The sequence below is a fragment of the Phoca vitulina genome, unplaced genomic scaffold, assembly GCF_004348235.1.
Source record: "Phoca vitulina isolate PV1807 unplaced genomic scaffold, GSC_HSeal_1.0 scaffold17, whole genome shotgun sequence".
In the NCBI taxonomy this organism is placed as follows: Eukaryota; Metazoa; Chordata; class Mammalia; order Carnivora; family Phocidae; genus Phoca; species Phoca vitulina.
In genome coordinates, this window is record NW_022589720.1 from 22,429,816 (window position 1) to 22,438,052 (window position 8,237).

At 45.0% G+C, this 8,237-nt stretch overlaps 1 pseudogene; it reads left to right on the forward strand.

Annotated features, from left to right (window-relative positions):
* The first annotated feature begins 1,013 nt into the window (after positions 1-1,013).
* LOC116639062 lies at positions 1,014-4,458 on the forward strand (annotated as a pseudogene).
* Positions 4,459-8,237: the final 3,779 nt, after the last annotated feature.

The following is an 8,237-nucleotide window of genomic DNA, read 5'->3' on the forward strand; positions in this document are numbered from 1 at the left end:
AGACAAAACTGAGCCAAACTGTCTGTGATGAGTTAATAAAAATCATGCTGAACCATGAATTGTGCAGACTAAGGGTTTATTCCTCTAGTGGGAAGAAAATAAAAGCTTTTTCTTTCTTATTTTTCTTAACTCTAAACCATGTTTTACATCAGGTAACATCTGAAGCTCCAGAGGAAAACAACAAGTTTGTGCACTTTATAAATACAGGGATTTTTTTTTTTTTTTTTGAACACCAACTTCACATATGTGCAGTAAGAGTAATATATAATAATACAGTGAAACATTTCAACTAATGAATAGTTTCATATTATTCATAATTCATAGCTGTTCTTTATTTAGCACTGAGACCCTTAAGTCTACCCTACTTGAGCCAATTGTTTATTAACGTGTGTAACACATGTGACATTTTTCATAGCCCATAAGCCCATTGCCTTCACTATACCTTTTCCCCAGGACAGACATATGGCAATCCTAGCACATATACTACATTAAATATAAAATACACTACCAACAGAATCTGATAAGGGAAATCTGTGTCCTAAGAGGGCCGGCTAAGGCAGGGAGAGAGTCCCAGTCCTTGCCCCGGGGCTCTTCCGGGTTCTTCTCCCTGCCCCACTTCGAGCACGCACCAGAAGTGCCAAGAATGCAGAAGTAGAAGTGTATAAATTACCCCCTTTGTTTGTGCTCAGGGCTCAGACCTTTGGAGATCACTCTCCTCTGAGCCCGCCAGCATTAAATAAACTTCCTATCCTCTAAGATTCCCGAGTGCCACTTGGTTCTTCCATCAGACAATCCAGTCCAGTTTCCGTAACATTTGGTTCTCTGACTGGGAAACCCAACTGTGCTGGCCCATTGTTGCCACCAGTTTGGGGGCAATGGTGGGGCAGTGATAGAACGAGAGATCATAACAGAGAAGGTGCGCCCAGCCTAATTCTCGACAGTCTCCTTTCCCTGTCACCTCGGCCTGGCCCCACTCCGCTGTTCCTGCCAGACTCAACGAGACTTGACAGGCGATGACCTGGTCCCAACATCAGATTACGGTAAGGCCTGGGCCCCAGGACCCAGACAGGGCCACACCTATTGGAGTGAAAGGGGAGCCTGATCACCACCCAGAGACCTCTTAGAGGTCTCACAGGTAGGGATTCCCAGGGAGAGAATGTAATAACTTCTGGGGTGAATGTGCAGTCTGACCTGGCTTGCTCAAGCGGACTGATTCTATGACTCCATGGGTGGGCACCCTTAAGGTCCCCAGAAGCCTACAGAGTCTGAGTGGGCCCGTCTGCGATTCAGTGGTGAATGGAATATAGTCTATGGCAGCACTGGAATAGTTTCTGATGATAAGTCACAAGGCTGAGACCGCTAAGGCTAAGGCTCACCTAAGCTCCTTCGGGACATGGCCAGAGGGGAATCTGATTGGTCTTCTCACCTCAGGAGGCACTCCCCTTTGTCTGTCTCTGTGCCACCCCACACAGGGACATCACCATGGGGTCAGGGCAGAGTAAACCTATGGTTCTAGAGACCATGATCAAAACTTTCAAGAAGGGGTTTTTGGGAGACTATGGAGTCAGGATGAACCCCAGCAAGTTGAGAACCCTATGTGAATTGGAATGGCCCACCTTTGATGTCGGGTGGCCTTCAGAAGGGACATTGGATGTCCCAGTGATTCGTCAAGTATGGCGAGTTGTAACAGGAAAACCAGGACACCCCGACAAGTTTCTGTACATTGACTCCTGGCTAGGAATTGCTCAGACCCTTCCCCTCTGCCTGCGATTCACTTGCAATAGGCAGGGACAGGCCAGGGTCTTAATCGCCTCATCCAAGAGACCTAAAGAAAATCAGCCACGAGAGGCACGATGAAGATGGGACGGTCCAACCCAGCCATTCCATGATGTATTATCAGCCCTTCTCCACCACTGACCTCCTCAACTGGAAACATAACACCCCATCCTACTCTGAGAAACCACAGGCTATGGTAGACCTCATAGAATCCCTCTTCCAGACTCATCGGCCAACCTGGGAAGACTGCCAACAGTTACTCCACACCCTGTTTAACACAGAGAAAAGGGGGAGAATAATGAAAGGTGCATGGCAGTACCTGGAAGAGCACGCACCAGCGGGAGTCATCGACCCTGCTGCCTGGGCTAATACAGCCGCACCCAAAGAGCACCCAGCACGGGACTTCACAACAGCTGAGGGACAGGCCCACATCTGCTGGTACTAGGAGGCCCTCCTCCGGGGAATCTGGGCAGGAGCTAAGAAACCCATGAACATGACTAAGGTATCCTCGGTCACTCAACAACCAGGGGAATCCCCTGGGGATTACTACGAAAGACTATGTGAAGCCTACAGGATATACACTCCAGAAGAATGGAGGCTACTCTGTGCCCAGGCCCAACTGAGCAGCCCACTGGAGTTCAGACTCGCCTTTCCTTCAGTATGGGATTGACCCCATGGCCAAATTTATGATTAAGTCCATGTTCACTCGAAGCCCCCCTGGTGTCAGACAGAAAATAACTCACCCTGGCACATCCCTGGGTCCTCCATCCACATGCAGCAAGCATTTATAGCGCAACTGTTAAGTATGATTAATGCCTCCCACCAAGCGCTTAACCACTCAACTCCACCCCTAGTGCTGGGTCTGTATGAAGGCCGGTCCCATCCAATACCTAGGTGTCATCCTCAACCAGTCCACCGTGTCACCTCCCACCTCAGCACCGGGGACCTCAGATTATCCCTTTCTGGCTCTGGTACCGCTGTATGGCAACTCTTCGTCTCCCATCATGGGCCACAGCTGGGTCTGTGTGCCTAACAACACTTTTCTGGCTTGTGATCTGCATCACCCTGTGCAATCAATCATGCACACTTGTCAGTCTATTACCCGATCTTTCAGTCCTCCCCGGGAGCGATGCCCCGCTCACATGGAGACCTCCTAGCCACCCTCGATGCTCCCCCATGGCCATCCCTCTTACTGTGGCCTGCTGGGCACATCTGGTGTTGCCCTCGGTGCCACTGGAGTTGGGATATCTCAGGTTCAGTACCAGGGGTTAACTCAACAACTCATGGCAGATTTTTCCACCCTCACTCAGTTGGCTCTGGCCCTGCAGTGCCAACTCGATTCACTGGCCTCAGTGGTTCTCCAAAACGGGCACGGGCTCGACCACCAATGTGTCTGCAACATTCAGAGGAGCCAAGGTGCCAAACCTGTACCCTGAGATCCTCCGGTCCGCCCTGGGGGTTTTGGGCAGCCTCCATTCAGCTTCCATCCAGCAGCCCATTCCTCTATATGGAATGTACCTGCACTTGGAGGCAACCCACACTCAGGGTTTCCAGTGTCAGGGCAGCAGGCCCTGGGGTCCTACCCTGGGTAGCAGTCAGTGCCACCTGCTGGGCAGCAGCAGCAGCCAGTACCGAGCTTCACAGGGTGCCTGGGATCCAAGACTGTTACCTCAGCTGTGCCTCCTGCACAGTCGGAAACGGCACTATAACATATGTTCCTGCTTTTGACCCCCTGAGAGAAGGCAAGGTCCTGTGGAAGTCTCAGAAAGTCTTCAGGACTGAGGAGCAGGCCTTCGTCAGCTGCCTAGAGAGTTGCTCCAACAAGGGGTACCAGCAGATCCTCCAGTCCTTCAAGATGGTTCCAGGATTTGATCAAAGGTCTGAAATCTGAACTGTCAAGAAACTTCGAGAAGATGTCTTGGCTCAGATGAAGGCCTCATCCTCTCTGCTGCTTGGGAGAAGAGGGATGCCATCAAGAAGACCTGCACCGATGAAGCCTGCCTGATTGAAATACTCACCTCCCACAGCAATGAGCACATCCAGGAATCGAGCAGAGGCCACAAAACAGAATTCTAAAAGACCCTGGAGGAGGCTATTCAAGACCACAAGTCAGAACGCCTCCAGAAACTCCTCATCACTCTCTCAGGAAAACCAGGGGAGAGCACAAAAGTGGACTTGCCACTCATCCAGAGACATGTGTAGGAGCTAACTGTGGCTGGGGAGGACTGCCCAGGCAAGTTCAAGGCCGTTCTGTGCTTGCAGAGGCAGGCCCAGCAGGTGGCAGTTTTCAGTGAGTATCAGAGAAGACAGGGGGAGACATTGAGAAGAACATCTGCCGGGAGATGTCTGGGGACCCAGGGCAGGCAATGCTGGTAGTGGTGAAATGTTTCAAGAATATCCCAGCCTTGGGGTGCCTGGGTGGCTCAGTCGTTAAGTGTCTGCCTTCGGCTCAGGTCATGATCCCAGGGTCCTGGGATCGAGTGCCACATCGGGCTCCCTGCTCTGTGGGGAGCCTGCTTCTCCCTCTCCCACTCCCCCTGCTTGTGTTCTCTCTCTCGCTGTGTCTCTCTCTGTCAAATAAATAAATAAAAAATCTTTAAAAAAAAAAAAAAAAAGAATACCCCAGCCTTTTGTGCCAAAAGGTTCAACAAGGCCATGAGGGGAGCAGGAACAAAGGATTGACCAGGGTATTACTGGAAGATTCTTCTGAAGATCTGTGGTGGCAACGACTAAGCAATGACTAGTGACTCACTTCTGTTCACCTGCTGGTAATAACCAGACCAGGAAAAGGCCAAAAGAATGTCCATCTGATTCTAACAAATCCACAAAATAGCCCCTGAGGTGTCCCAGTGCTGACCATCCACGGAGCCATGGCTCTGTCCTCCTGCTGCCCTTCCTGATCCTCTGTGGTATCGGTCCTGAAGGATGAGCTCTCTCAGGATGCCTTTTCCTCCCCACACCTCACAGCTTCTTGCTGCTTAAGTAGATGTTTTGTTTACTGACTCATGCAATCATTCCCCTTTGCCTGTGGCTGAGACACTTGGCTTTATTTTAATCATGTAATTCTATGTTTAATGTGGAGGCAATCATTCCCCTTTGCTTGTGGCTGAAATATTTGGCTTTATTTTAGTCGGGTAATTTTATATTTTATTTGGAGACATGTATTTGTATATATGTCATTGCTAGACAGATGTATACAAGTCTCTTTGCTGCATACACATTTTGGGTGAGAGAGTTTGGGTGTGGGAGAACCGTTTCCTCAAGGAGTGAGAAAAGGGAAGACCTTTAAGGGTAATCTTTGCATCTGGTGAGAATGCGTCACAAGCTTTGTTATTGCCATAGTCACTCCTTTTTAGAAAAGAAAAGAAAAATAAAGAGGTCAGAAAGTCATCTATTCCTTCTTTCATGAAAAACCAGGAGACAATTTGTGTAATTTGGAGTGATCCTTAAACATGAATGTCTATAACCAAAAGCTGTTTCTAAATTAAAGTCAGCCCCCTCTTGGGAGGGGGAGAAGGTAAAATATATAACATAGTACATATGAAAATTTAAAATGTTTAAATTAAAAATATATAGATGTATATATATGTATATATATATAAAGTCAATACTCATGTTTATTAAAAAAAACACATAAAACAAATGGATTCACATCAAACACCTTAGCATGGTGGTCATGATATGGTAAATAATTAGAAGAGAGGAATAGAGTGTTTGCCGTCCCCACTCTGCGGGGGTGGCTTGCTAATGCCAGGGCCGCCTCTCGCTCCCTGAGCTCCAGCTGAAGGAGAAGGGGAATAAGTAAGGAGGTCTTTACACCGTGGCTCCTACAAAGCCGCCTACCCACAAACCCACCCGGGGTAAAGCACTGAGGAAACAACTGGCTATGAATCCACTTGCGAGAGTGCGCCCTCTATGGGAGGGGTGAAGAAACCTCATCCTGACAGGCTGGTATTGTGGCACTCTGTGAAATTAGACTTTATCAGGAGTCCACTGAACTTCTGATTCGCAAACTTCCTTTCCAGTGTCTGGTGCAAGAAGTTGCCCAGGAGTTCAAAACAGATCTGTACTTCCAGAGTACAGTTATTGGTACTTTCCAGAAGGCAAGTGAGGCCTATCCGGTGGGCCTTTTGGAAGACACCAACCTGTGTGCTCTCCATGCCAAACATGTAACAATTACGCTAGCACAGAGGACACGTACAGAAGTGTTTAAGAATCCACTCTGATGCAAAATATTTTATTCTTTAAAAACATTTTATTCTTTAAAAAGTTTTCTCTTCTTGTTATTGGTAGTTCTGAACATTAGATATTTTTTTCCATGGGGATCAAAAGGTACCTAAGTATATGATTGCGAGTGAAAAAATAGGGACAGAAATCAGGTATTGGCAGTTTTTCCATTTTCATTTGTATGTGAATTTTTAATATAAGTGTGGGGACATAAAGTATTAACGCAAGTAAAAATGTTTCAGTGAACATGTTTCAGCCGTTCAACCTTATAACAATTATAAATAAACCTGTTAAGTTTTTCTGGGAAAAAAGAAAGGAAGAGAGGGATAGAAATAAAAAGAAACAAAGAGATAAATGAATAAAACAAGAGAAGTGTTGGGTGAAGGGGGTGAAAAGGTACAAACTTTCAGTTATAAGATAAATAAGCTAGGCACCATACTTAAGTAATTCTTTACTATTATTGTGCATTTTACAAACTTATTTAGTTAGCCTTATACATGATTATGTTTTTCCCTGGGTACAGAATCCCAGTTTTAAAATAATTACACACTAAGAATGCAACATAAAATCTAGTGCTGCCAAAACAAAACAAAACAAAACAAAAAAACACATGACACCAATATGAATCTCACTTATTTGTAAATATCTGTTCATGGTAGTTTTCTGACATTAACGATCCTGGAGTTTGTGTTATCTGTTTGATTATTATTTCCCTGTTTTCTCTTCCTGGAATATGCATTATAAGAATGTTATATCTAATGGTCTGTGCCTTCATGTATGTTAACTTTTCTTCCTTACATTTCATATCTTCTCATTTATTTCTACATTTGGCAAGGGGCTGTTTTCATGGACTTTGCTATCCAGGCCCTCTACACATTTTTTAAAAATTTTAGCAGCCATTTTCAGTTTTCATTTTTAGGAACCCATTCTTGCTCTCTGATGGTTCCTATTGCCTAGCATTATTTTTTTCTTTTTAAATGATACCATATCTTTTCAGATTTCTCTTATTAGCTGGCTTACTGTCATCATCGTTACCTTTATCATCAACATCATCACTATTGTCTCAAATCACATTTTAAACATTTTTGTTGTTTCCTGATTTTTTGCTGTTTCATCTAGAGTCCATTGATCAGTTTTTCCATCAGGATCTTTCTCTTTGGTGTTGTTTTCATTATATGTTTGGCACTCTTTGCTGTCCACTCATATGTATGAATTGACTGTTAAGTTGATTCACTGAGGATACTGGTATATATTCTCTCTGCTTTTCTGTTGTTCTCCCTTTCGATTAAGAGCACTGAGGTGTGCCCTGCTTCCCTAGACTATTGCTTTTCAGATGGGGGGTCTGAGACCCCCCTCAGTCCATCAACCATCCCCCTCATTTAGGTAAAAACCAGTTTTTTAACTTTTTTTTATAGCTACTTGGCATAAAGATGAGGACATTTAGGAGTCTCTCCTGAGAGGAAGAGCTACATCATTGTCTTGTCAGTGCAGTGGACTAGGACTTGTGTCTTTTAATTTATCTGTCAATAAAATTCAATTTGTATAAAGTCATCCATAAATTCTTCACGATCTCTGGTTCACGTCCATTCCATCATTATCATTATGATTTTATTGCGATCTGTACTACTTTGCTGTCATTTCACTGTGAATTTATGGGAGGGAGGACAGATAATAACAATAGTAAAACACACACACGTCCCATGTACAGCAAACATATTTATACACAGACACACACACAATAGTGTTTAAGTCAGGATTTTCCAGAGAAATAGAATCAATAAGATGGATGGATGGATAGATACATACGATAGATATAGAGTTTTATTATAAGCAATTGACTCATACAATTATGAAGGTTGACAAGTCCCAAGATCTGCAGTCTGCAAACTAGAGACCCAGAAGAGCCAATCTGTGGTTCCAGTCTGAATTCAAAGGCCTGAGATGGAGGAGAGCAGATGCTATGTTTCAATCTGAAAGCTGGTAGACCTAAGACCCAAGAAGAGTCAATGTTTCAGTTGGAATCTGAAGGCCAAAAAAGATCAATGCACCAGCTCAGAGTGGTCAGGTAGGAGGAGTTCCTTTCACTCAGGCTTTTTGTCTTATTAGGTCTTCAGCTGATTGGATGAGACCCACTCACAATAGGAAGGGAAATCTGCTTTATTCATTCTTCCAATTCATGTGTTAATCTCATCCAGAAACTTCTTCACAGACATACCCAGAATAATGTTTGGCCA